At 54.0% G+C, this 27,634-nt stretch overlaps 2 long non-coding RNA genes across 32 annotated transcripts in view; both read left to right on the top strand.

Moving 5' to 3' along the window:
- The window catches only part of LOC105079931 (uncharacterized), a 175,443-nt gene extending 159,579 nt beyond the window's left edge, over positions 1-15,864 (top strand). For 30 of the 31 annotated variants that reach the window (XR_012507365.1, XR_012507362.1, XR_012507361.1 and 27 more), the window contains 5 exons: positions 58-6,128; positions 6,305-6,725; positions 6,818-10,871; positions 11,135-11,852; positions 11,937-15,864. This is a non-coding gene — a long non-coding RNA (uncharacterized LOC105079931). The remainder of the gene's footprint in view (positions 1-57; positions 6,129-6,304; positions 6,726-6,817; positions 10,872-11,134; positions 11,853-11,936) is intronic. The other variant, XR_012507347.1, reaches the window with a different exon arrangement.
- Positions 15,865-15,988: 124 nt separating this feature from the next.
- Positions 15,989-27,271, top strand: LOC141577871 (uncharacterized). The gene is made up of 3 exons (XR_012507342.1): positions 15,989-17,450; positions 17,663-23,687; positions 25,593-27,271. It is a non-coding gene; the product is annotated as an uncharacterized LOC141577871 (long non-coding RNA).
- The last annotated feature ends 363 nt before the right edge of the window (positions 27,272-27,634 follow it).

Here is a 27,634-nt window from a genome sequence, read left to right as displayed (position 1 = left end):
GCCTCTGATGGTGGCTGTTCTCCATCCCTTAACGCTCACCATCCGTTTCCTTTGCAGGAGGACGCGTGGCGGCTGGAGGAGAAGCGTGTCGCAGAAACTGGTCTGAGATGTTCGAAAGGAGGTTGTCCGTGATGTATTTGCTTTATTTGTGGCAGATATTGCACGGTTGATCTCTTTTCATCATCAAATGCCTTCTTGAAGGACTCTCTGCGTGCGGTGTCAGGTTCGGGCGCGGAGCGTGTGTGTGCGTGAGCCCCTCTCCGAGGCAGTGTGAACAGATGGCTAGCCAGATGGCGAGTGTTTTCCTTTGTTTATTTTTTGTTTGGAGAATGGAGAATTTATTGAATGAATTACCACATAATCCTGTTTCTTAAGCTAAATCTCTAAATGTGAAAAGTTAGGTTGTATAATGCCAATTTTTTTTTTAAATTGACAAATAAATGTGAACAAAAACATGTTTAACAAGGTTTTCAGATTTTTAGAAGAATCCTGGAATGTACGCTCTCCCAGCCCTTGGCTTCCACAGCTTAACCTCTAAAAGAGTAGATGAGACATGGATACACACTGAACAAATTATGATAAATGTGCAATGATTGTGGGAGTTTTTATGAGTATGCATCGGCAGGTGTACCAATGTTTTAGTACATAACTTACTTAAATATTTTATTTTAATAATAATTTGATTTTATTAATATTTATTTTTAATCACTTTTTATTTTAATAACTTCATTTTAATAGTAACTTTTTAAAGGGAAAATGTTCTTTTGGGGAAAGTTACAGAGACTCTAAGACTTTATACATTTTTCAAATGTCCCTACATCTTGTCTACTTGTCTCTGATTTATCTTTCTATGGTTTCCCTGGAGGCCAGACTGCTCTTGTTAAGACATACTTTTGTCTTAGACTTGGAAGGGGTTCCTCAAAGTTTGTGGGCAGGTGGTTTATTCAGGAAGAGCTGTCCGGGAAGGCCGGTCCAGGAGGAAATGTGGGCAGTGGGGGAAGAAAGGGGGTGATGCCAGGCAGTGAGCAGACACAGTTACCAGCTCCCTGGCCCTGGTGCCTGAGCTTGCCATTTGGCCTTAGCAGGACACAGAGTGATGCCAGCTTCTTGGAAGAGACAACAGGCAGGTTGACGTTGCTCTCCCAGGATCCCTGAAGAGGAGTTCCTTGCTAGTCACTACGTCTGTGCCAGAACTTGCCTGGCTGCCCGCATTTCAATTAAAATTGGAAACCCAGCTGGGACTTTTTCCTTGCTAGCATACTCCCCTCATTCATGGCCATGCTTGTAAGAACGACTCATGGGTACGTGAATGATGCTGGCCACAGGCTTAGACCCTCTGATCCCCAAACCAGCCACGTCTCATTTCTTAGGGGCAAGGCTTCATGGGGAAAATACCAACCTGGGGGGCGTGGCACTGCTCCCACTGGTACGTGAGAAACACTGGGCCCAGTGTGTTTGCTTTATTTATGACAGATTGTGCTTGGGGGAACTGGGGGGTCAGGGTAGCTTCCTTGCTGAGCTGTGGCTGTGGGGCAGGGGCTCTGGCTCTGTAGGAGACAGGGTGACCTGGTCCACTACCCTTGGGGTCCATTCATCTCTAGGAGGGGTGCTTGACTCCACCCTTGTGACAGCCATTGCTCTTGCAGGATAAGGCTTTTTTGATCAATTCCAGCTTCAGAAAAGCAGGATTGGTGTTGGTGCCTCTTTGTGGGCTGTGGGTGGAGGGTGGGCCACAGGACATATGCCTTGTTTCTGAAGAATGCTGCTGGGCCCATTTGTCTTCAGTGTTGAATCTGTGTTTAGGAGGACCTCCTGGAGGTGGTGGCAACCTTGCAGATCAGGGGCTGAGTCAGGATTATTGCTGAGTCACTGTTTGCTTTGGAGGCACGCCTTAGCAGGGACTCACAGCACCTATTTCAGTAAGCACACCCCCCGTCCACCTGAAAAATGACTTTTCTGGAGGTTGTGTAGTTTTTAGTGGTTGGGGGGGGTGCTGCTGGTGAACATCCTGCCTTTCTGCCCCTCATTGTGTTTGAAGGAATATTGTTTGTGATCTGTTGTCTCATATATCCCAACAGCCAATTGCATCAGACTCATTGATTCCTGCCTGTTGAGACCTTCCAAACACAAGTCTCATTCTCTGGAAGGTTCTTTGATGTCTTCATCCCTCCAAGGTATGTGAAAGGATGCTTGACTGTTCTGCACACTTTTCTGTGCCCTGTGCCATCGGTGCTTCAGGAGGGCTTCACAGACTTGCCGTTGATTTAGGAACTTCACAGAGTTTTCTCTCTGTCTGTGGCATTTGTGTAACTTCAAGGGTGACTATTCCTGCTGCACTTGCTTTATTTATGGTGAAGTTTTGAAGTACATCCACTTCTCCAGAATCAGATTCTGCTTTGGAAGTACTCCTGGCCATGAAATCCCCAGTGGGGAGGAGACATGAGGGTTCCCCTGAGCAGGGGAGTGACTGCAGACAGACCCCAAACCGTGTGCCTTTGAATCCGGTCCATCATCTGGACCCAACAAGGCCGGGATGTGACGTCAGGGTTCCTTCATGGGACTTAGACAGGGCTCGACTGCCCTGAGTGGCTTTGATTCTTGCTGAGTCGTGTTCTGGCTTGGGCTCCCCATGGCTGCTCAGTGTTTAGATATTCAAAAGGTGGATATTCCTTCTATGTTTACAGGATTTATGGTTAATCATAGAGGAAAATCCACATTTTCAGTATCTAAAGTTGCTTTTAAAACATCTCTGAACACAAAATCCCCTACTGGGAAGACAGAGAAAGATTAACACCCCACCGCCAACACACACACACACACACACACACACACACACACACACACACACAGACACATACACACACATACACACACACACACACACACACACACACACAGGGAGAGAAGGGAAGGTGATCCCAGCCCACATCTCCCTTGGTGAGGGGACAGGTGTCCTCCTGGAGCTGACAGTCCCTGCCGCCCCCCGCCCCCACCCCACCGGAGGCCCACGCTCAGGGCGCCTGTCCTGTGTTACCAGTATTTCTGACGGATTGTGTTCAGGTTCATGCTTTCCGGGACTAAATCCTTCTTTGGTATTTAAAAGGTGGATATTCCTTCTATGTTTATGTCATTTATGGTTAAACATAGAGGAAATTCCACGTTTTCAGTATCAAATGCTGCTTGGAAACATTCCTGGACTGAAACCACCGTCCGGGGAGCCAGGTGGGGGGAAGCCCCTCCAGGGTAAGTGGAAGACGGTGGACCCCAGCTCATGTGCCCCCTTTGTGCCATATGTCTGTGGACCGCCCCTCACCCCATCTTGGGGAGACCCTCCCACCGAGCTGCCGACTCAGGGCGGAGGCTGGGGTCCGACATCGCAGTGTCTCCGGGGCAGCTCCGCAGGGCTTTGTGCTGTGTGGAGGGACTCGTTTCCGACGCACTGTGCGTCGGGTCCACCTTTGGTATTCAAAAGGTAGATTTTCCTTCTGTGGTTACATGCTTGCTAGCTAATCACAGAGGAGAATCCGCATTTTCAGTATCAAATGCTGCCCAGGAAGCCTTCTGGGGACTGACCCCGTGGTCTAGGGAGCGAGGCGGGCCGAGCCCCGGGCGCGGGGGCCGCAGGACACGAGCTTCATTCCCGCCGCAGCCCTGCCACGCATCTCCCTCAGCGGCCCCTCTCCCGCTGAGGAGCCGGCCGGGCCGGGAGGCTGAGCCGTGTGGTCACAGTGGCGCCCGGGAGTGGGCGCCGCTGGCTCTGCTGTCTTGCTTCCGTGTTTGGTGAATTGTGGGTAGTTTTGTCCTTTCCAGAATTCAGACTTTCTTTGGTATTTAAAAGGTGGATATTCCTTCTATGTTTACGTGATTCAGAGATAATCATAGAGGAAAATCCATGTTTTCAGTATCAAATGCTGCTTGGGAAGTATTTTGGGGAGAGACTGTAGGGCTAGCCCCACCCCTGGGCCCCGGGGCCCGGGCAGGTGAGTGCATGTTGGGTGGACCACATGCCGTGTCTTAATGAAGGACGGAGGCCTGGAGCTCACCCACACTTGAGAGCCACGTCTGGCCGAGCAGCCCTCTCAGTGAAGACCACGTTGTGGGTCTGTTGTCTGCATATCTGTGGAGGTGTGTCTGTCCTACGTGACTTTCATTTTTGGTGACTCACGCGCAGGTTCGAGTTCTCCTGGACAGAATCCTTCTTTGGTATTTAAAAGGTAGATTCTCCTTCTATGAGTACATTATTTACGATTAATCATAGAGGAAAATCCACGTTTTCAGTATCAAATGCTGCTTGGAAACCTCCGAGGATGGGACGTCACCATCAAAGAAGAGAGGGAGCAGGGACAGACAGTGACAGAGCTCGCGCTTTGCAGGGGATGAGTCTGGCTGACTTGCGCTCGGCCTGTGCTGTGTGGTTACGAGGTTGTGGTCTCAGGTTACGTCATCGGCCTTGAGTGACTCCTGTTCTCCGTGTGCTCGCCATGTTGATAACGCATTTTCCAGAATGCCCTCTGCAGTCATCTTAGAGGATGCCTGGGCAGGCGGTCAGTTTTAGGAAGGGGCACTGGTCGGGGGACTGCTCCCTGGGATGTGGAAGGAAGAGATGTGTGATCCACCCACGGGTGCGAACTCCGCACGCAGCGGTGCGTCACTTGCCCGCTAACCCCGCGTATCGGATCTGTTTATCTTAGGCTTGCTCCTGGAGCTGAGGCCAACTTTGTCCCCGTGAGAGTGGCTCTCCCACCAGTGGGGTTGTTTGCTACTTGAAGAGAGATTTCCCTGCCTGTGTTTGCATCATTTGTAACGCATGGATAAGGGCGGGCTCTCTCCAAGGAGCAAATCCCGCCTGGGAAAGCATCTGGAAAACAAGGCGGACTTCAGGGAGCATCAGAGGCCAGGACTGCCATGGGGTAGGCAAGCGCATGGTTGACCGTGGGGCACGTAGCTCTCTCTTACTGTTTGTGACCTGGCCTCTCGCCCTCCTCATCCCCTGCATCCTTCAGAGAACTTTCGGGACGAGATGCTGACTTTGGCGAGGGCAGTGTTTCCTTTTCCAAGCTGCTGTTGTGTGGAGAACGTTGATGCTTAACTTGATGACGAAGTGTCCCCGAGCTGCTACTCTGGCACATCTTCCCAGACGGGGTGCCAGGCCCAGGGAGGAGACCTCACGGTCAGCGTACGTCCCAGATATGAGAAAGAAGGGTCAACAGCAAGTCAGTGTCTAGTTTGTCCTGGATGTGTTGGGGTCCCAGGCCTCCATCCCCAGGGCATCCTCGGGCTGGCTTCTGGGCTGTAACATCCACTTGAGAGAAGGGAAGTAAGGGACCGGGGTGGCCCCAGGGCGCCGTGTTTTTATGGCACTTGCCCTGGGACTGTAAGCCCTGGTTCTCGGCCCACGGGCCTCCCCTTGGCCTTGTTGCCAACAGTGACGGGAGGACCCGGGGCTACTGATGCCATGATCTGTTTGATGAGAGCTGGCCCGTGGGGATTCCACTTTCCTTTGGTGAACTTTGCTCTAGATGAGTGCTTTTGAGTACCAGCTCGGTGGTCTTCTGGACAGAATGCCAAGTTCGGGAGAAAGGACATTCGTCTTAACACTGCTATGCAAATTGTGAGCGGGCAGTGGATCCAGAGTGTGTTGGTTTTCGCTTATACTGCTTTTCTTTAACAATGCATGCTCTTGTGTCTTCCCAGCAGCCACTGTGTCACCAGGGGGACTTCCTGGAGGGAGAGGCTTTGGGCAGAGGCAGTGGTTTTGCAGGCCAGGAAGGGTTGTCAGCATTGGACATTTACTTTGTATGTCTGGGAGACAGTCCTGTCTTGGAGAGATGCTGGGAAGCCCAGCCCAGTGCGGGCCGGGGCGCCGTGTGCAGGGTCAGTGTTGTCACCGGCCCCTCCCCCTTGGTCTCAGGCCCGGCAGGAGGCGAGCCCCCTCTGGGGAAGATGCGGCGTGGTGCTCCCTGAAGCTGCTCTTTGGTACTTGAAGAGAGGATACCCTTTGTATGTTCACTTTATTAATGGCGAATATACAGGGGGAGACTCTTATTTGCGTATCAAACTCTGACCGGGAAGGCACTTGGACTCAGCTCCGTCTTCGGGACAGTGATGCTGTTGTCAGCCCCTCTCAGGTATGTCCTAGCCTCCCAGGCCCCAGCGTGGGCTTCAGCTGTAATGCAGGCCCTGGTCCTCCTCTGGGGGACAGCCCAGAGGCCAGGCCGTGCCGGCAGGGCCGGGGGCAGGGGCGGCTTTTGTGTGTGCTGTCTGTTGTCCACACTGACTGTGGTGGTGATTTGCTTTTTCAAAGGTGATTCGTATGTGGACCTGCCCTTTGTCACCACCAAGTCATACCCAGGAGGCTTCCCAGGACAGCGTCAAACTCAGGAGAGAGACCCTGATGTCAGACCCTTACAAGGGTGACGGATGAGGGAAGGTGGACCACAGAGCTCTGTGTTAGTGATGGTTCTAAGTCAGATGGACCAACCCCTGCGAGTTCACCCTGGAGGGCTTCCTGGAGGTAGCATCCACTTTGGAGAAGAGGCTGAGCTTTGCCTGACAGTGCTCCTCTCCGGTGTTTGGGAGAACACTCTCCTGCTCAGGGTCCCTGAGACGAATCTGTAAGAACTATTCTCTCTGTGATTTGCGGTTCGAGCCTTGCCTGGACGGCGTCCTCCACGAGAACCGCACGGCTCTGGGAAGGAGGCCCGGGAGTCGTCACCCCGGGCCAGGTACGTGGATGCGGGAAGGTCAGAGGGAAGTATTCCTGTCTCAGCGTTCGTCCTCTGGTCCTCTGACCTTCCTGCATTCCGTTCATCTCTAGGACGGCTGGAAGAAGACGGCTTTGGTTCTGTATGAGGACATTTCTTGGGCTGTGTGACCATCTGCCTCGCACAGCCTGACCGCCGTGGGGTCCTCTGGCCCTGAGGCCAGCATCAGGGAAGGGGTATTGCAGCGGCCCCCCGGAGGAGAGCAACTGTCGTCTGGGAGAGGTGAGCACCTCACCTGGGGGGTGAGTTAGGTCACCTGCTCACCTGTGGCCTCTAGTTTCTGCTTCTTCACAGGGGCCCTCTTGAGGGCAGAGGCCGCCACAGGGAACTGGTCGTGGGTCTGCTGTCTCCGTTCCTGGGTGGTCCATGGAGTTTGACTCCTTTTCAGTATGAACTCTTTCCTAGCATGGCTTCCTGGGGGTAGGGAGGAGGCTGGTGCTGGGGCTGGACGTTGACAGCTATGCCCCTGTGGGAGGAATGGTGGGATGGTGACCACAGGGCATTTGCTTTATCTGCGATGAAAATTCATCCAGTCCCCTTCCCTCTGTGCATTACCAGGAGGACTTCCTGGAGGAGGTGCCCATGTGGGTCCACCCCCAGGGTTGTTCTGCAGAAAGTGAGAAGCTGAGTGCTGGGCGTGCCCTTGAAGGCCATGGGGTCGAGCTCCTTTTCAGGAACAGATCCTAATTGGGAGTGATTCCTGGAAATGATGCCGATTTTAGTGAAGGAGCACTGGCTTCCGTCCCTCCTTGGGCTCCGTGGGATGGAGAGCAGGCGGGTGGGCACACACCTGGCAGGAAGTGTTTGCCCCCTGGTCTGCCGATCCTGCATCTCCCACCCCCTAGGATGCTTCCCGGGAGACAAGGCCAGCTCTGTGAGCGGTAGCGATGGACCTGCCCAATGCTATTGTTTGGTACTTAAAGCGAGGTTGCCCTTTGTATATTCGGTTTTTTGGCATAGAATATACAAGGGCAAGCTCTCTGTGAGTATCAAACCTTGGACCCAGTCCACGCAAGGGATTCGGTATGTGTGTGCATGACCGTGTGTGTCCATTGGTGTGTGGCATGTTGCTTCAGGGTTACCACTTTGCAGAGGTGCCTTCTCGGGCGCACGGCTGACTTGAGAGAAGGCGGTGGTCCTGGGAACAGCACCTCTCCCGTTTCTGCGGCGGGGCGGGGGGCCGTCAGGAGGCATGCACCGTGTGTGCGGTCTGGGTCTGGAGACCCCTAGGTCGGGGTGGGTGTGGGCGGCGGTTACGCCATCACTGCACGTGTCTACGCGGCGCAGGTGGACTGATCCACTAACCCTCAGCGTCTAATTCGTCTGCAGGACTGCGCCTTGAAGACCTGCCCCGTCCCTCCAAGGCAGCGGCTTTTTCCGTGCTAACCTTTGGTACTTGGAGAGTGGTTATCCCTGTCCTGTTCGTTTTGCTCGTGTCGAATCGTACAGGGTCATCCACTTTTTCAGTATCAAGAGCGCAGACCAAGGAGTCCGGCTTCCTGCGCTTGGGCCCCGCCTCTGACGCTGACTGACCCGCCCCCTCGGGCAAGGATTTCGCCGAGCGGTGCCCGCGGGCTCTCGCGCGGACTGGGGACCAGAGGGCTGCTGGGGGCTGGAGGACTTGAGACTTGTACGTGGCTTAGAGCAGAGCCTGGCGCTCGGCCCCTCCCAGGTCGTAGCCGGGATGCTCTGTGCTAGGGGACTGTTGTAATGGCGGTCTTGTTAAACTCTCTCCTTGGTGTTTTGGAGCTATGTTGGGGTGTGGGCGGCAAACCCTCCCTCAGGTATGTGAGTGGATTACCAAGCCCAGAGCTGGCGCTGGGGTTCCCAGGGGGTGGCGAGGCTCTTGAAGATCAGCAGGACAGCCTTCCCGTGATGGCTTTCGGAAACTAGGCCAAGTGCAGTGGGGGCAGGAGGCCCATGACAGCGGGGCCACTGAGAGCATTTGTTTGCTCCGGGTAAGGGGGACAGTCCTCGGATTCCTGGCCTCAGCAGCCGTCCGCCCTCTGCGGGACCCTCGGGCGAGGTCGCCGAGCAGAGCGAGGGGCAGCGCCGTGCCGCCTCCCTGGTGCTCAGAGACACGTCGTCCGTGATGCATGCGTTGTGTCTGCTGTGCACGTGGTGAGTGTGCACGTGGTGTGTGTGCACACATGCGTGGTGCGTGTGCGTGCACCTGGCTTTGCTGAGTTGTAGTCACTGTGCAACCTTGAGCCAGAGACCTGGAGGTGCCGGTGTTCCTGCCACGCTGCTGTTTCATACTCGAGGAGAAATTATCCTTGGTGTGTTCGCTTTCTTTGTGATGCATCATACAAGGACAGTTTCTTTTTGAGTATCAAATCCTGGCTCGTCGGCCTTCTTGGACCCCATGACAAGCTCTGTAAAGAGACGCGTGTGTCGCCCCTCCTGGGGCTCGCGCCTGGCCGTGGCGCGGACACCAGCGCGCTAGCCAGGGGGCCCTGGAGGCGGGGCCAAGCTTGGCAAGGGGCCAGTGGGCTCCCTGGTGCTGCCACTAACCTGCATTGGTCACGAGTGTGCTCTGTGGGTGACCCAGCATTCAAGGCTCATCGAATCCTGTTCCTTGAAGGTGCTGCTTGGACAGGAAGCCAACTTTAGGGTCAGGTCATTGGTATCGGTTCCCCTTCCCCTGCCCGAGGACATGCCTGACCCCCGAGCATGTGGCTGAATCTCGCTGTGTGACGCTGACCCGCTAACCTGCCTTGTTCAGACTGCCTGTGGAGAACTTTCTGGAAGGGACGCTGACTTGGAGAAGACGCCACGCTCTTCTGGAGGGCACAGCCTTGTGGTGTGTAAAGAACAGCTGTCCGTAGTATGGCCTCTCTACTTATGGTGATTCATCCCAGACAACCACTGTTTCAGTATCCAGATTCACTTCACAAGCTTCCTCAAGCACGGTGCCTACTTCAGCAAGAGGACCTGGGCGCCTGCCGCACCACGGAGCGCAAGTGAAGGGCTGTAAGAACTAATTCAGTGACCTCAGGATGCAAGCCGTCAGTGTGACTTCCCTGAGCGAATCCCAGCCTCGGGAGGGGACACAATTCCGGTGCTCAGAGCTGTTTGGAAGAGCTCGTTTGTTACTTGTCCGTCTTTCTCTTCTTGTTAGTGAATCTCAGCCACGAGGAGCTCCTTGGAGATGCTATTGTCAAGTGTCTCTGGGCGGCTGGACAGTGGACTGGGGCATCTGGGTCCCACACCCCCTGATCTTTGGCGTAAATTCTGAGCATGGAAGACTTCCTTGAGGAGATGCAAAATTAAGGAAAGCACAGTCCATTTCCTGCAGCCACTACCGTTTGGTCCCTCTGAGGAGCTGTCTGTTGACTATTTCTTGTATTCCTGATGGACACGGCACGGTAACACGCTTCTTTTGGACTCATTTCATCATAGAGACTCTCACATGGAACACAGACCCTGGGAATCAGACACTGGGGTCAACGGCATCTCTGGGTTGGTGCGTGCACGCGTGTGTGCGTGGATGTGTATGTGTGTGCGTGTGTGTGTGTCTGTGTATGAATTGTTGGCTAAAGCAGTGTTTCTCAAACTTTAACATGCTTCTAAGATTTTCATCACCTAGGGATCTTGTTAAAAGGCAGATTCTGATTCAGGGACCAAGATTCTGCATTTTTAGCAAGTTCCCAAGTGATGCTAATGCTACTGGCCAGTGGACAACGCTCAAAACAGTTTGGGGCTGGAGATGGTGTGCTTGATTTGTGATGTGTGTCCCCTGCTCTCCCTCTTCCACACGCCGCCCATCGCGAGAACACTTCCCAAACCGACACCCTGCTTTTCAGTTCGTGAACAGTGGTTTTCTGCGATGAGCTCGCTTATGCATAAACGTCATGGGATCACTCTCCCTTATAATCAAATCCTGCCTCCGAGGGCTTTCCAGATACAAGGCCTGCATCAGGGAGAGGCCACCTGTGTCAGCCCCGTGCAAGACTGAGTTGCCAGGTGCCGGGTCAACAGCTGGAGCCATCGCATCTGTGATCCTCCATTTCCAGTCAGTCCGAAGCAGTGTTCCTGGAACTGAGGCCATCTTTTGGGGAGCCCCTGTCTCGGGGACCTGTGATGCACTCTGTTTTATCAAAAAAGGTATTATCATGACGGCTGTGCTTACCTGTAACACGAATTTATCTGTTGGCCTCTTCCAGCCATCAGACCCCACCTCCTAGGAATGCCCGGAGGAGGCTTTGGTGTGTGTGTGTGTGTGTGGGGTTGCATCTGTTCTGGGAGGCTTTCTGTGCACGGTGGTTCCAGTCTGGGTGTTTGGACTTTGGGGTCGGGGCCAAGCCAAGGCCCGGGGCCCAGGGTATGGGAACGGACGACTGATGCTGGCACGTGGGCTCTCTTCGCAGGATGTGGGCACCTGGCTCCCTGGCCCTGAGATTCAGCTCATGCGGGGAAGAAGCTTCCGGAGGCAAAGACGACGGTGGGGAAGAGGCCGTGGTTTTCGTTTCAGAACTATTCAGGGATATTTGAGGAGAGGTTATCCGTGTCATGTTCGCTTCGTTCATCATGAATAATACATGGTTAACCTCTTTTTGAATATCAAACTCTGCCTCGGAGGGCCGCCCGCACAGGAGACGTGAGAGCGTGTGCCTTGTGTGAGCTGGGAGCCCGGGGCCCGGCTGGTGGTGGGAGGGGCCCGGTGCTGCTTTGCTGTGGTTTTGCAGTGACCTGGATGTGTTTGGATGATTTGTACAAAGCCACCCCCCTCTCCGCCCTGTTCCGTCCGGCCTGCCTTGGAGTGCGGGTGTGATGTGGGGTTGGGGGGTGGTGCTTTGCGGATCTGTGGTTGGAACTTTCTGAGTCCACATCACTGCATGGCCGGCCAGTCAGTGGGGCCTGACCGGTGAGCCCCACCCCGGGGCTGGAGCTCTCCTGGCTCTGGTCCTCCAGTCCCAGTCCTTTGCAGGGTGGCTCCAGCCTGGTGGGGAGAATGTGGTTTCCGCCCTGTGGGACACTCGAGGAGAGATCACTTCCTTCACAAAGACTTCTCTGAGGACAATCTACTTCCGAGGGTCAAGCCCCATCGGGGGCAGCTCCCCGGGCACAGAGCCACCATCTTCCCAGGTGGGTGAAAGGCACTCTGATTTCTGCTCTGCCTCCCTGTTTGTCTCCGGGGTCACTGACCCCCGGGTCCACTTCTTCCCATAGGTTTCCACAAGGTTCTGCCAGCAGAGCCAGCGGGGTTTCCTGTCCCACCACCAGGCCCTTGAAGAGACTGGCCCCGACCCGCATTCCCTCCCTCGCTCGTAAGGAAGACTGCTCAGCCTCTACACCCGACAGCGCCTCCCGCGCAGAGCTGGCTTTGGGATCAGCCCTGGTTACGGGGACAGGATCCCAAGCTTGGTGAAGGGTGGCGCCCCTGGGCCCTGCCCCTTGCAGGATCCTCTCCATGTTGACACCTGGGGGTGGCTGCAAAGCCCCGCAACTCCCCATCTTCGTGGCTCTGTTCTCTTTGTGGTGACAAGCCCAGCAGACGAGTCCTTTTGTAGAATCAGTTCAGGACAGACGCCTGTTGGGGACGCCAGCTTCACAGTAAGAGCCCTGTCCACAGGTATGTGACTGCACAGTGGGCCCTGGGCATGCACTAGATCGGTGGACGTGCCCCTGGTCCACCAACACGGGAATTTCCTCCGTCCTCAGGTGATTGCGCAGAAGTGACCCGAGCTTTGGAGACGGGACGCAGGTGTGCTTGTCGGCGTTGGCACGTGAGGTCTTGGGGATGCTCTTCGTAACCGTGTGGTGGATGTTCTGGCACCGTGGAAGACTGAGAGGAGGTGTCCCGCCTTCAGGGCAGGGTTCTGTGCCCCCCTCACTGGGTCCACGGGGAGAGGGTCAGCGTGTGAGGATCCCCGGGACCTCAGAACACAATCAGTCGTCTGTAGGGACTTTGGGGGCCAGGTCCGCCCCATCTCTCTCCCTCGAAGAGAGAGGTTCGGTCCGGGGATGCTGTATGTATGGCTGTATCACTGGTCATTCAGCTCCTGCTCTTCTTCTGCCCATGAGGACCGCCTGGGGAAGAAGGCAGCTCTCTTCCAGGGAAAGGTTACTGCTCTCTGTGTCCATCCAAAGTCTAGGGAGGGCTGGTGTGACCCCTGACCATCAGCATCTGCTCTGCCCCACCCAAAGGCACCATCCATGGCGGGGTGCCTCTGCCGCTCTTGCTCTGTTACAGACGCAGTGCCGTAGTGCGTTCTTCCTGGGCATCATCCCACCTTCAGGAGGAATGGCCTTCCCTAGTGCTTGAGAGAATGGCGCATCTCAGAGCCTGTGCTCAGTGAGGGTGAAGCCACAGGGTCCCCAGCAGTGGCATCGAGGCCTTGAATGCTTAGCTTCCCAGGCTGAGCGTGTCAGGGCTGGCTGTTGGGGCTTCACTGTGTTTGCAGCTGATCACATCAGAGCCGCTGTTTTGCAGGACAAACTCCCACATGGAGATGCACTCCGACTGGAACTCTAACCGGAGGACAGGGTGTGGCCCATGATAGGGGAATGGATGGTTGATCAGAGAACATACATTTTATCAATGATGTATGTCAACTGATCCACAGTCCCTGCCTATCCAGTGACTTCTCAGGACAGACTCCGGGAGAAGAGGCGGTGATTCCTTGTCCAGGCTAGTACCTGGCCCTTCAAAAGACCTTCTTGCCGGGTTGGCTCTATTTATGCTGAGTCATAGAAGGGAAAGTTTGTGTTTTTAAGTCTTGATCGTGCCTCAGAAGCTTCCTGGGAAGACCTGTTGGCATCAGCCGCTTCCCAGGGGAAGGAATGCATGGTTGGCCAGAGAGCACTGACACACGTGGTTGGCCAGTGGGCTTTATCTACAACGGGCAACGTCCAATTCTCCTAACCCTCAGTCCCCAGTTCGTCCTCAGGAGGACTAGCTGGAGGCAAGGCCAGCTCTGGTGAAGACTTGGTTCCTCAGCATAAGCCTTCGGTACTTGAAGAGCGGTTATCCCTGCTGTGTTCGCTGTATTTATGACGAATCATACAGGGACATCCAGTTTTTCAGTATCAAATACTGCTGTGGAGGGCATCCTGGGCAGCGTCCAGCCTTCAGAGAGGAGGTCTTGGTTTGTGTACCCACCCAAGGTATGTACGTGGAAGGCAGAGCCCAGCGCACACGCGTCCTTCATGACACATGGCACTCCCTGGTGGCACCCATGACTAGAAGCTGATCTATGTGGAAGGTGATTGCCCAGGAGGGCTGGGATCTTCTGGAAGGAATGCCGGTATCTGCCTCACACCGTCCTGAGGGGCTGACCAGTGAGAGCCCCGCGCACACAGACTGCCCGCTGCCTGTTGCGAGTGAAGCCCCTCCTTTCGAAGAAGGAGCCCCGGAGAGCATGCGAACGCGAGGGCCCAGTGGCGACGCCGGCCGACACCGAGTTGGTCGTCCCTACTGCGTTTGCTCCAGGAAGGACTTTCTGCTTGTCCACTCTTGCCCAGGAAGGCTTTCTGGAAGCACTGCCAACCTCAGGGAGACCTGTGGGCATCGCATCTTCCCAGGGTGCATGGAGAGTTTTAGCGGAGCAGAGTCTACTCTGTGTCTCTGACGAGCCTCACTTGGCTCCCGGCCCCGCAAGACCTGGCCCCGCAAGACCCAGCCGCTTTGAGAACTGCTGTGGGGAAGGAACAACTGCTTTGCACCTGATGCTCTTTCAACAGGGCTCTTTCTTGACATTATCAGATCATCTTGTTACTGGTGTGACCACACTGCTAATGAACTGTCCCTGAATTGATCAATCAACGAGGAGTGACTCAGTCATTTCACAAACAATGATCGAGTGTGTACTATGTTCTAGATGCTTCTAGACCTTAGCTGTTTCCTCTAAACTGAGGATGGAGCAGTGAGCAAGGTCAAGTCCTTGCCCACGTAGACTTGACAATCTGGTGGGAGAGATGGATAAGAAAACCAAACCGTGAAGCAGTCTGGCCCACTGTTAGGCACTCTGAAGCGCAGGACAGCAGAGCAGCGTGTGAGGAAGACGCCCCCGCAGAGCGGGCGCTTCTGTTCAGCGCGGGCCTGCAAAGGTCCCTCTGGGAAGGGGACATGGGAGCCACGTGGGGGCTGGGTCAGCTGGAGCGTTTCAGGAGGGTGTGGCACACGAAAGCCACCTGGCGTCCTTGAGAAAAAGCGAGAAGCTCTGCGGGTGTGGACTGAGCTACGGGGTGAGAGAGGCCCCCTCAGAGGTGGGGCGCACGCGGACTTTATTCGGAGGGAGGGAGGCGGGGCCTGTGTTGAAGAGGTCTCTCTCTGAGCACAAGGGTGACAATCAAGAGCCCGCGTGGGGGCTGTTGCATAGATGTAGGGAGCTCAGGCTAGGATGGGGGCCCCCGCAGAGGCAGGAGCCACGGAGCACGTGGGATGTCCCAAAGGTGGAGGCAGCACCCATCCAGGGCTGGACTGGATGAGCCTGGCCCGGGTCAGGAGGGAGAAGGTGGGGCAGGCGCTGAACCAGAGGTTCTGCAGGTGTGATCATCGCTGAGTGGGGATTCTAGAGAGTCGAACTTTGGGAGAAGGTGTCATGACCAGTATTGCCAAGATCCAAGCTGAGGCCGTGACCGTGGGGCTGAAGGGCCAGGTAGGATGCAGGCAGACGTAACTGGAGGTGAGGCCGTCCCCAAGCCTACGTGGGGGAGCTGGGTCCAGTGTTGATAAGTGGTCATTGCCAAGGTGGAAAGCAGGAGATGTTCCAGGAGGAAGATGGTGACCCAGAGCTGTCAGGGACGACCAATGTGGCCGTGACCAGGGAGTGGGCAGTGAGGTCTGATGAATATGCTGGAAAGAACTGACATTTTGAAAGGAAAAGAGAGGGAAAACGGTCTGGAGCGATGAGCAGGGACGCCGTCTACCCTCTGCCAGGCTTTGGTGCAGGAAATGAGAGGACAGCCGTCCCTCCAGGAGTGGAAGGTGGAGCACATGGTGACGGCCCTGGGCCAGATGTGCCGTGGAGGGGCTGTGCGGCACGGAGGCAGGGTGGGGGATGGGCTCTGACATTGAGCCTTGGGGTGTGAGGCTCAGAGCCTTCCAGTGGTGAATGCGGGAAGTGGAATGTGGTCCTGCTGGTCTGAGGTTGTAGGGGAGAAGGTGGGTGAGTGACTTGTGATGCCACCCTTCTTGGAATTGCTTTCTTGGGGGCTTCCCCATGGGAGATGGGTGGTGAAAAGGAGAGGGTGGGGAGGGATTGGGGTCTCCCGGGATTGTGAAGGGTTTGGGGGAGCCTCCCTCAGATCACCCTGAGGGCCTGGGCTGGGCTGACTCTCCGTGAGTACCCCGGGTCTGGTGGATCCCACCAGTCACAGAGGCGCTTGGCCAGTGCCTCACTGTGCCTGATGGAGGTGCAAGTGTGCCCCGTCGGGAAGTCTGAGGTCCCCGCTCAGAAACCTTGGGGTCCATGCACACATGGAGAGTTCCTGACCTGTGACGAGTTCATCTTGTGATGTGCAGCACATGGCCCCCTCTTCCTGTTCCTAATCCCTGGCCCTGAGGACTCAGGAATGCAATTGCATCTCCAGGAAAGGGGCTCTGTGTCAGCACCACTCCAGGGGAGGTGAGTGGACAGTCCCCCACATTCCAGCGTGTTCTCAGGACACACGTCCATCTCACTAATGCTCGGTGTCCAATCTGCCCACAGGACGGAGGCGGGAGGAGACCGCAGCCGTCGGCCAAGTGGAAGAGGACCCCCTGTCTGTCTTGTCTCTGCTTGTCTGTGGTACTTGAAGAGAAGTTGTTCGTGGTGGATTCGCTTTACTTATGACGAATCATTCACGGACAACAATTTTTTCAGTACCAAATACTGCCTCTAAGCACTTCCCAGACACAATGGCAGCTTCAGGGAAGAAGTCTTTGTGTTCAGAGCCACGTGGAGAAGACGAGAAGGGTGGCTGGCCAGGGCCACGGGCTTGACCTAGCTGTAAGTCATCCGGTCCACTGACCTGAGCACCCTCCTCCTGGAGGAGGCCTTGCTGTGGGCCACGCCACCTCTGGGGAATGGCTGTGGTTCTGTCACCAGGGTCACCTGACAAGACTTTGGACAGAGACCAACTTCCGGAAGAGATGCTGGTGTCAGCACCATCCAGGGTGTGTGACAGGTTGACCAGAGGGGCAAGCACTCTGTTCACCCTATGGGCCACCTAGTCACCAACCCTCAGCACCCACCCCACCTGCCCGGAAGACTTGGAAGCAGTCCTGCCAACTTTGGGAGGCGGCAATGGACTTGGGGCGGCGGCCGCTCTGTGGATGCGGACAGTTGGGGTCGGGGGGCGGAGTGGGGCGTGTTTGCTTAAAATGTGATGACTCATCGTCGGGCGGTCCACCCTTCTCACTACCGCAGCCTCCTTGAAGTGTTCCTGAGACAGGTCGTTGCCTTCCAGGGAGGAACCTGAAGCCAGAGGGCCAGCTCCCCTCCAAGGGGTGTGCCTGGTCTCTGAGTAGGTTCTTATTGATCAGACACGACCCCCCGTCCTCTAACCCCCCGCATCCGTCTCTCCACAGGAGGGTCCATGGAGAGGATTCCCGCCTTGGGAAGCAGCCACGGTCCTCGGGGCAGGGCTGCTCTGTCGTAGGACCCGAGGGGCGACACGATGCGCCCACGTGATGAAGGCTCTAGGATGGCACCCCTCCTGACCCAGGAGGGCCAGCGGGACCCGCCCCCCCAACTTAGGGTAAGTGCGTCTCGGGTGAGCATGCAATGAATGTGCTAGTATGTCACTCGGCCCACTACCCAATATTGCTCCACCCCTTCTTACAGGGCGGCCGCCTTGCAGGACAGGCAGTGGACTTCCCACAAGTGTTCACTTATGGTACTTGGAGAGAGGCTGGCCGTGATGAATTCGATTCATCAAAGCGAGTCATACACGGCTCTCCTCTCTTTTAGTGTCAAATTCTGCCTCGGAGGGCTTCCTGGGCTGATGCTGCTGCCAAGGTAGGTGCCTGGATGGCTGAGCCCACAGCCAGCACTTTCCTGAGGATGCTTGTTACTGACGCACTAACCCCGGGGTCCAAGCTGAGCCTAAGGCGACCTCCTGGCACACTGCCAACCGCAGGGCACGCGAGAGCGGCTGTCAGAGCGCCCCGGCTTTAAAACATTAACACTGAAATACATGTGGCTAGCTTTTCTTTTCTATTTATTTTTTCTTTTTAACTATGGAATCCAACCTAGAAGGGGCATCTAGAAGCCTCTCTTATCAGTCAGCTCGTGGGATGTAGGAAAGAACAGTAGGCGGGACCCGTATGACCCCTGGTTTACTAACCCACCTCCGCCTCACAGCCTCCAGGGAACTCCTCCAGGGTGAGCCCAGGTTTACCCAGGAGCGAGTGCTTTACCTGCAAACGTGTGGTCTGTCAAGAGCTCTTTGCTTTGTGTATGATGACTCAGTGTGGCCGACTCCCTTGCGTTAGCGAGCAGTGCTTGCATGGCCAGCCTCGTGCAGGAAGTGGCATTCCTGTCCGCGCTGTTCTGGGTTGGTGAACCAGGGAGCATGGGTTTGACATGGGGACTGATGCAGTCAGTCCACTCATCCTCAGTGTCCCGTCCACCTCAGAGGCCACTCTCAAGCTGCCCAGACTGCGGATGCAGGGAAACCACAAGCGGTGCCACTGCATGGTACTCGGAGGGAGGTTGTCCGTGGTGAGTTCGCATTATTTAATGATGCCCAATACACGGTCGATCTCTTTTCGGTATCACATCTCACCAGGCGTCTTCTTGGAGCTGATGGGGATTTCGGGGAAGACACGCCCATGTTGGTTCCAGGCCAATGGATTTGAATCTGTGGTTGGCCCTGGAACTCACGGACAGGTGCCACTGGCACCTGTTCACTCTGTTCACGGAAGACCTTGCCAGTCTGGGGGAGGAAGCATATGATTTAGGTTTAAGACCCTAAGTGACTGGGGAAATAGGGGTGTCTATGTTGCAACTGGGGTTTTTGTTTTTCTCAAAAAAAAAAATAGACAGTTCACTTCTCCATCAGCATTATCTCCTAGCTTGGAGGGAGGGCTTCGTGACATGCTGGCAGTCAGGGAAGGGGCAACGGTTTCAGCTTCTCTTCTGCGCCAAGTGAATGGGGGACTCACCGCATCTGTCAGCCTGGAAGCCCTACCAAGTTGGAAGACAGAGGGCAGTTCTATTTTCGATTTCTCTTTTTCTTGTAAAGAAAAATAATTATTTTACTTTATTACCAGATTTATAAAAATGACACACACGTACGATAAAAATTCAAGCAATATAAGAAAATGTAAATAAAAGGGGAAACAATTACCCAGTCTCTGAGCACCCAGAAATACCCATCAGGGTTTCAGAAATTTCCAAATAAGTGTCTGAGCATATATCCAAGTAGAAAGGTAGAGAGACAGAGTGAGACAGATATTTTACAAACGTGGAATCACGTTGTACTTAATCTTTTTGTTAAAAATGTTAACTGTAGTTTTATTTGAATGTAACGTGAAGAGTGAGCTGAAGAAGCCTGGGAAGAACGGATAGCTGTTTTCTGCTCTTCTGCAAGAAGTACTATTTCTTAAAAGACCCCTGTCAAATTAAGAAAAATTATTGTGTAAAACACGAGGTGGTTGGGATCATTACGTATCTTAACCTGTTTTCATTTCACGTGAGGTTCTGAGAGATAAGGAAATCAGCGCCACCTCCTGCCTGTTTCTTAGTTCTACTGTACAATACAATTTTTTCATTATAAATACTTGCATTTTGGTCTATAACCACAAGTCTTGCAGGCGATTCATCACAGGTGGATATTTAAATGGATCCGTTACTGACTGCTAGGTTGGTTTTTTTTCCCCGTTAAACTAAACTGTCTCTGTTCCTGAGCTTTCCATTTATAATTGTTTCTTCAAGAATGGCTCATGGACGCTTGTACCTGTGGGACTACCTGCCTCTTGTTTTTAAACATGAGACAGCTTAGCTAGGTATAAAATTCTCAGCCTGCTTTTTCCCCCCTAGGACTTTGTAGCTGCGGCTCCATTGTCTCCTGCGTTGAATGTTTCATCAGCTGTTTGATGTGGCTCATCCACATGCCTCTCGCTTAGCTGGACTCCATCGTCTAGTGGACCGCCACAGACCTTGTTGGAAAGATTTGGGGCACTGTATTCCTTGAGATCTTCCATCTCTGAGAACATCTGAGCAGTGCTCTTGCACGCCTCCTCATCTGCCTATTGTTTTTTGTACTCTTTTATTTGGCTGTATGATTTCCAGTTCTTTTTAACGAGTCACTTTAATGGTACTCATTGCTAGTTTCCCTCAGTTCTGGGGGCATACGAGCTAATCCTGACTGAGTCTTTTGGCTCACGATGGTGCTTCCCTTCATGGGGTTTGTCACCTTCATTGTGAGGGTATCACCAGCGAGGGCTGAAGGGTTGGTGTTCTGCTGTTCCCTTCGCAACATGCGGTTCCACATGTGGTTCTGTCTGGCGCCCCAAGGCTTTCATCCGTCGGGACCAGCTCTCCTATTCGTCTGTTGGCCTAAGGATTCTTATGCCTTTTGACAAGTATTAATCCTCACCGCATCCTGGAGCTTGGTTTCTCCCAGGGGAACTCATCTACCGACATCCTGGGCAGAAACAAACGCTCTTGTCATTTCTCTGGGCCCATATAGAGTTTTCCCGTTCTGTCCTTTCCAGTTTCCCACCTCTCTTGGGCCCAATGTCACATCTCCTGTTCCTGTTTAGACACTGAGGCCACAGACTCTCAAAGTCTCTAGTTCAGCATCCCTTATGTCCCCTGGTGGCCGCTGGCAAACTTGTTGCCATGAGTTCAATTCTCTCTTCGTTGGCAGCCGAGGGTCTTCCTTTCTTTCATTCCCTGCAGCCATGTGTTTGTTTATCAGCCGATTCTGGCTGTGGTTGCAGTTCGTCCCTGGCTTCCCTGTGTTTGTGGAGGAGGGGGTTCTCTGGTAGCTCTTTACCAGGATCTGGCTCAGTCATTGCTTTTCTTTATCCGTTTTTCTGAATCATATTATCCCATCTTGATCACTCAAGTTAGTTGTTCTTTCATTCCAAGAATGTCTTCTTCTATTATTTCTATGTGTTGGTCTTGGCTTGGCTTAAATGGTCATTTATTATTTCATAAGATACTGGAGGAGAAAAAAATCTGTGACCTGGCCCCACGCTGCCATCTTTGTATGGAAGACTCTCCATTGTCGTCTGTATTCTGCATTTGTCTCTTTAACATGAATCGTACCCACATTCCGCCTTCTCAGTGTCATCTCCCATCTTGGCAGGATGCCTCATTGTTGTGTCTCCTTCTGGGACAGGCGTGGAGTTGGTACCATTTGCTAGGTATGTAAATTTTTTTAACAATGGAGAATTTATTTTAAGCATATGTCTACTGGACTACTAACCCAAAGTGTGCAATTTATCCTTAGGGAGACTTCTTGGATGTTATGCCTACCTTTGGAGATGAAGCCACAGTTCTGAGGTCAGTGCCACACCATGAGATAATGAAGTTTCAGTTCCCTGCTGGCATTTTCTTTATGAGCAGTATTGCAAAGCCAGCTTTAGAGTGAACTCCAGCTTCAGAGCGTTTCCTGGACACAAGACATAAGTGAGGAAAGGATCACTGCCATTAGCTTTGCTGCTAATATGAAATGAAGAAATGTTCCCTGCTATGATAAATAACGAATTCTTACGCATTTGACCTCTCCACATGGAACCTCCTTGGAAGTGCTTCTTAGATATTCTGCCAAGCAGGCAAAGGCGTTGACATTAGGCTGCTTGAGGGTCTAGGATGGGATGGTTGAACTTGCTAGGTATGTACTTTCACTCTCAGCCCTCTCTGTCAGTCTGCTAACACTCAGTGTTCCTTCTGTCCTTAGGGAGACTTCCGGGAGGAGGCAGCTTTGAAGACGAGGCACTGGCACGTGGTCAGTGCTCATCTAGGGGACTTGAAGATAGGTTATCCGTGTAGCCTTCGCTTTGTTTGTAATGAATCATACACGGCTCACCTATTTTTCAGTACCAAATCCCACCTTGGGAGATGAAGGGGACTCCCGGGGGCGGAGGCCCACTTCAGGGCAGAACCTTGGTGTTGGCTCCTTTGCGGGCTGAGTGGGGGGACTGTGGACCAAGCTGGACGGCAGAGCACTCGTCTTCCTGATGCTCTGTGTCGTGTCCTCACCCTCCGTGTGTGACCATCCGTGGGAAGGTTCCTGGAGGCGGTGCCGACGTGAAGGAAGAAGTGGGGCTTTTCTTACCAGAGCTACTTGGTGGTACTTGAAGAGAGGTCTCCCATGGTGCATTCGCTTGATTTTTTGGACGAATCATACATGGTTGACCTTTTTTTAGGTATCAGATCTGGCCCTACAGCACCCAGGAGCCAGTCATTGAATGCACACCTGGACGGATGGCTGAGCTGAGCATGTGCATGCCTCCCCATGTGTGTGTCACCTATGTTCACTCACCTCCGTGTGTAAGCCACCTCGAGGGGCCAGTGATGCCAGCCTCCCTGAAGAGGCAGTCCTTTCACTGTAGATCCACGACATGTTTGACGGGAGGTCATCCCGGCGGCGCTCTCTTTGTGTAGAACACGATGCCCTGTTCCTCTTGGTTGCAGCGTGTCCCCCTTGAATGGCTTCCTGGAAGGGACACCAGGGTCCACACTTGTTTCACTGCCTGTGTGTGTTGCCAGCACCTTCACTCTCGGTATCCCATCCGTCCCTAGGCCTGATGTCTGGGACACGCCAGAAGCCAGCACCCTGGTCGGGTACTTGAATGGAGGTTGTCCATGGTGTGTTCATTTTATTTATGATGAGTATTACATGGCCAATCTCCTTTCAGTACTAAATTCTTCTTGGGAAAACGTCACAAGGGAAGGTCTTGGCCGGCGCCCATCCAGGGTAAGGAAATGGATCGTAAGTGCTTGGTATGTGGCCTGCGCCGCCCGGCCCAGAGCTCCCGGGGGCAATGCTGACCTTTTAGGTGACCGTCGTTTTCCTCCCTTCCTTGAAGACCCACTGGGGAGGAAGCGTGCCGGCCGGCCTCTGCTTAAGGAGGAGTCCTCTTGGGTATGAGGCACTTTGTAGGGGAAGGGACTTTTTTTTCGCATGTATGTGGTTACTGAAGTGTAGTCAGGGACGTCTGTGCCATCCCAACAGCCTGGTCAAATGGAAGGCACACACTTATGTGTGTGTTACCACTCAGGGTGACCTCTGGGAATGAAAGCCAGCAAAGGGGAGGCAGTGGTGCATTGTGGGGTGGGGAGAGGGTTTCCTCGGCAGGGAGAATCTATGGCCTTTGAAGACAGGTTTCCATGGTGATGGCTTTTATTATTACATTATGTCTGCTAGCTGTGTGACCTTGGGCAGGTGACTTAACCTGCCACCTCTCTGTGCCTCAGTTTATTCGTCCTTAAAATGGGGTTAATGCTGACTCAGGGTAGGTCTAAAAACTCAGTAACATGCCAAGCGTTTGGACAGAATCAGGCACATAGTGAAGCAGAAATGCATCGGCTTTTGAGGCGACTGGTGATGTTACGACATTGCTGTCACATCACAGACCCTCCTTGCTCGCTCCCCTCCACTAGACTGTGAGATCCCTTGGGGCAGAGTCTTTGTCTGGTCTGCCTACTGTGTCCCTAGCTATGCAGGTGGATGAGATGCTGAATGAATAGAGGCTGGTGACATCCTTTCTTTATCGAATGCCCTCTTTGAGGCCTCCTGGCAGGAAGAGTGAATGAAGGACCAGCTGTGTCTTCCCGATGACGCAGACCCCCCCACCTCGGAAGAGGAGTCACTGGTCTTCAGGTCAGGGACCCCGCAGGCTTGGAGCTGGTGGACACTGCTGTGGTCAGAACACTTACGTTAACGGCCGCTCCCTTCTCTGCGCTGAATCCAGCTCAGGGACTCCCCGGAGGAGACACCCGCCTTGGGATGGGACCTCAGTGTCTGCACGCCTCCAGGGTAAGGGAGCATTCGCTGCCCTAAGCATGAACTTGACTTGTGATGTGTGTGCTCGTGACCCCACCCAACCAGCCACGTCTGGCCAGCTCAGGGGACAATCCCAGGTGCCACTCGAGCTGGCGCATGATTCCCTCCCTTATGAAAAAGAACGTGTTCCAATCACACACAAGGGGCTCCTTGGATGTAGTGCCAGCCTCTCCAGAGACAGGAGTTGGCGTCAGCACCCCTGCCCCCGCCCAGGGCCACATGCGCAGCTAGATCCTGGAGGTAATGCCGCCTTTGGTGAAGAGGCATCTTGTCCGTGCTCTTGCCCTGCTGACGTTTGAGCCTTGAGCAGAGGTTGCCCTTGGTGAATTCGCTTTATTTATGTTGAATCACACAAAGGCAACTTTTGTTTGAGTATCAAATCCTGCCTGGGATGGCTTCCGGGACCCAGTGGCAAGCTCAGGGTCTACGCCTCTCCCATGATCAAGACCGGATGGCGTAGCTGTGGGTGTCTACACCTCTCCAGTGGACGAGGATGGATGCTGAGCAGAGAACCCCAGCTCGATTTGTGATGTGGGTCACCTGGGCACTTGAAGGCAGGTGTCCGTGCTGAGCTGCTTTAGTTCTGACCTTGGACCCTCTTCAGTCACCTTTCCGTTTGACCATTGATTCCAAAGGCATTCTGCCTCTACCACTTTTTCCCTGAAGGTCCTCTGACCTTGCGGAGAAGGAAAGAGTTTGCCCTCGACTGTTTGAAAGGCTGCAGTTTCTCATTCTCTCTTTGTTTACCCCTGTCTCTCCATCTTCCCATCCCCCTGCCCAACAGTGTTCTCAATATCCTTGTGGGTTATCCAGTGAAGACAGGCTATCAGTGATCCATCCCATCTGTATTAAATAAGAGCAGTAAAAATAATCAACGCAAAATAAAACAAAAAACAACTGAAATGGCACAGAGCAAAGCAAAGCGTGTTCCACTGACTACAAATTGGCAGGAGAATCCAATTTTCTTGACAACGTGTCAGCTGCCACATTTGACCTGGGGAAAGAGAACACTGTAGACATGGCGGCCGTGGGATGAAATTGACAGTGGCAGCCGCTCCAGACAGTGAGATCTGATGGAGACAGACCGTGTTGAGGAATCAAATCTTCATTCAGATTTTTAAATGGAAAAGAATTGATCCTAATGAAAATGATTTGGAGAAAATAACAAGGGAAATAAAAGAAATGAAAACAGCTCAATGGCGCAGCCAGGAAAGCTAAGCAGGGAATTGGATTAGTTTAATGGAATTCACCCTGAAAAACACGTTTTTATGAAAATCAATGTTGATGCAATTCTCATTAAGTTTTAAAATTCATGTGTGTTCGGAGTGGAGCCAATGGGTCAGTAGGAAGATGGTGTCAAAGCACGCTGGCCTTCTCTTTCCCAAATCTTCCCAGAGAGCTTTCCAGAGGGACGTGCTGACTTTAGGGGTGACATGCTGGCAAACCAGGTGCATGCTGTCACCAGAGCAGGTGCCATCCTGGTGCCGTGCATCACTCAGTGCCCCCTCTTGGTCTCCTGTCCCCTTGTGGGGCTCTGGGTGGCAGGCTGACCCTGGAAGTGAGGCAGAGGCTCCTTGGTCAGCAGGGTCTGGTCTTTCAGGACAGTCATCTCCAGTAGTATCACTGAGTAGCACGGAGGCTGGGACAGCCCCAGCTCCCAGTGCTGGCACCGGCAGGGCTCCCTGCTGGCCCCGTACACGTGCACCTCGTCGGGGCTAGACGTCACTCGGTCATGGAGGTTGGCTGGGCCTTGTTTATGAGGTGCTCCTGGAGGTGGTGCTTCTGGGATCAAAACCACTACTTGGGATGTGAAAAGAGCTTGTCCTTTGCTGGTGTGTTTGATTTATGACCAACCCTGCATGATGGGTCTCTTTCCAGATCCACCCCGCCCTGGAGGATTTCCAGAAGCCATGTAACCCTCAGGAGGTGGCAGGCAGCCGGCGCCGTCTCAAGGTTAGGTGCATAGGTGCAGCCCCAGGACCTGCCCTGAACAGACTGATGATGTATGTCATCTGGCCCCCTGGTGTCACTGTCCAGCCCGTTCTCATGAGCACTTCTGGGAGGCCGTGCCAGCTCTGGGAATGTCTCAGAACCGGAGGTCAGAATCCATGGTTCCTGAAGGGAAGCGGTCCATATTACGTTTTCTCTCTTCAGGACCGACCGTAGGTGGCTGGCCTCTTGCTCTGACTGTAACGAGACCCCCAGGCCTTTCTAAACTCATGCCAACGTCAGGGAAAGGATTCTGTTGTCGGTCCCGCGCCCAGGTTCACAAAATGGTGGACGCAGAATCTGCTTGTGGCATGTCGCCTGCTCCCCAGCCCTCACTGGCCGGTCCATTATTTGGGGCCTCTTCTGGTCACATGTGCAATTCTGAGCAAGGCTGGTGTTCTGACACCAGGGCTGTTTTGCCTTTTTTTTTTTTTTTTTGGAAAAGAGGTCATCTGCCATTCATTTGCTTTTTTTCTTCCCCTTCCCCCAACTCCTTTATTTTTGGCGTTCCACTTGGCTTTGTGTATGAGGCTAATCAAACGGTCAACCAGTCTCTTCCTGATAAATCGCCCGTCGAAGAATGCTGGGGTGGCGACGCCCACGTGGGGCCAGAGGCGGTGTTGGTGGGACCTCGGAGAGCGCAGCTGTGGGCGTCGGCATCATGCACACGCACAGCACCTCACTGAGCTCCCTCCAAAGGCTCATCTTCTGGAGGGAGGCCTGGGCCTGTGTGGGGTTCAGGGGGGCCTGGAGTCGCCCTTTCTGGGGTCAGAGGATGAAGGGTTGACCTCGCCTTCATCGACTCTGCGTCAGAGTCAGCTCCGTCTGCTATCAGATGGCCCACGGATAGGACAGTTGGGGGAAGGGGGCACTGCGGATGTCCATGGACTCCTGCGGGCGGGCAGCTATCCGGGGCACTGTGCCCAAGCGTGGGCATCTCTCTGCAGTATAAGATCTCACCTAGGTCTCGCGCTTAACTTCTGGGAATGGTCTCTAGATTTGGCTCACTGCAGGGAGGTGATGGGACATTGGCTGACTAGGGGGTGGGGGGGATCCCTGTCGAGGGTGACATCCCTGAATGTCTGGCATTCAAGCTGCCCTGGGGGAGGGTCTTCCGGAAGCACGGCCACCTTGAAGCATCTGCCTTAGCCCAAGCGTCCGAGCCTCTCCATGGTACACGGGGAGAGGTTACCCGAGCAACTTTGCATCTGGACGACGAATGTTGCTCGGTGAACCCCTTTTCGGTATCAAATTCCACCAGAGAGGCCATCTCGGAGGCCGAGGCACCCCGGGAAGGACGTCGGTATCAGCACCGCTCTGGGGTGCAGGATGGATGGTCGACCAGTTGGAAAGTAATTGTTTCTAATGCACTTCACCTGGTCCACTAGCCGTCCGTGCCCGCTGCAGCCTGCGGGGCCCGCGGGCAAGGCGCTGGCTCCTCAGCTCCGCACCTCTCCTGGTACCTGAAGGGAGATCGACCGTGTTATATTCGCTTTATTGACTTCGAATAATACATGGTTGATCTTTTCTCAGTATCAAATGTCACCTTGGAGGACCTCTTGGAGACGAAGGACTTGTTGGGGTGGGGGGACTGGGGACGGCAGTGGGGTGGGGGCTCTCCTGTCACTGGCCGGGTGGGGTGCCCGGATGGAGGCCTGGTCCCCAAGGCGGGGCGGGGCGGGGGGGGCGGGGCGGGGGTCGGGGCGTGCGCTGCCTGCGCTTGCGGCCTCTCACCTGTGGTATCTGATCCATCCTCAGGACGGCTCCCGGAGGTGACCTGTGTTGATGCACGACTGTGGTCCTCGGAGTAGGCGCCCTGCTAGGTACTTGAGGAGAGGTTGTCTGTGATGAGTTCGCTTTATTAATGACGAATATAACACAGATGGCCTGTTTTCAATACCACCTACCTCTTGTGGGCAGGGCCAGGCCCG

This window comes from Camelus bactrianus, chromosome 6 (genome assembly GCF_048773025.1).
Source record: "Camelus bactrianus isolate YW-2024 breed Bactrian camel chromosome 6, ASM4877302v1, whole genome shotgun sequence".
NCBI classification, from domain to species: Eukaryota; Metazoa; Chordata; class Mammalia; order Artiodactyla; family Camelidae; genus Camelus; species Camelus bactrianus.
Note: the sequence above shows the minus strand (reverse complement) of the source record. Positions and strands in the feature narration are given on the sequence as shown.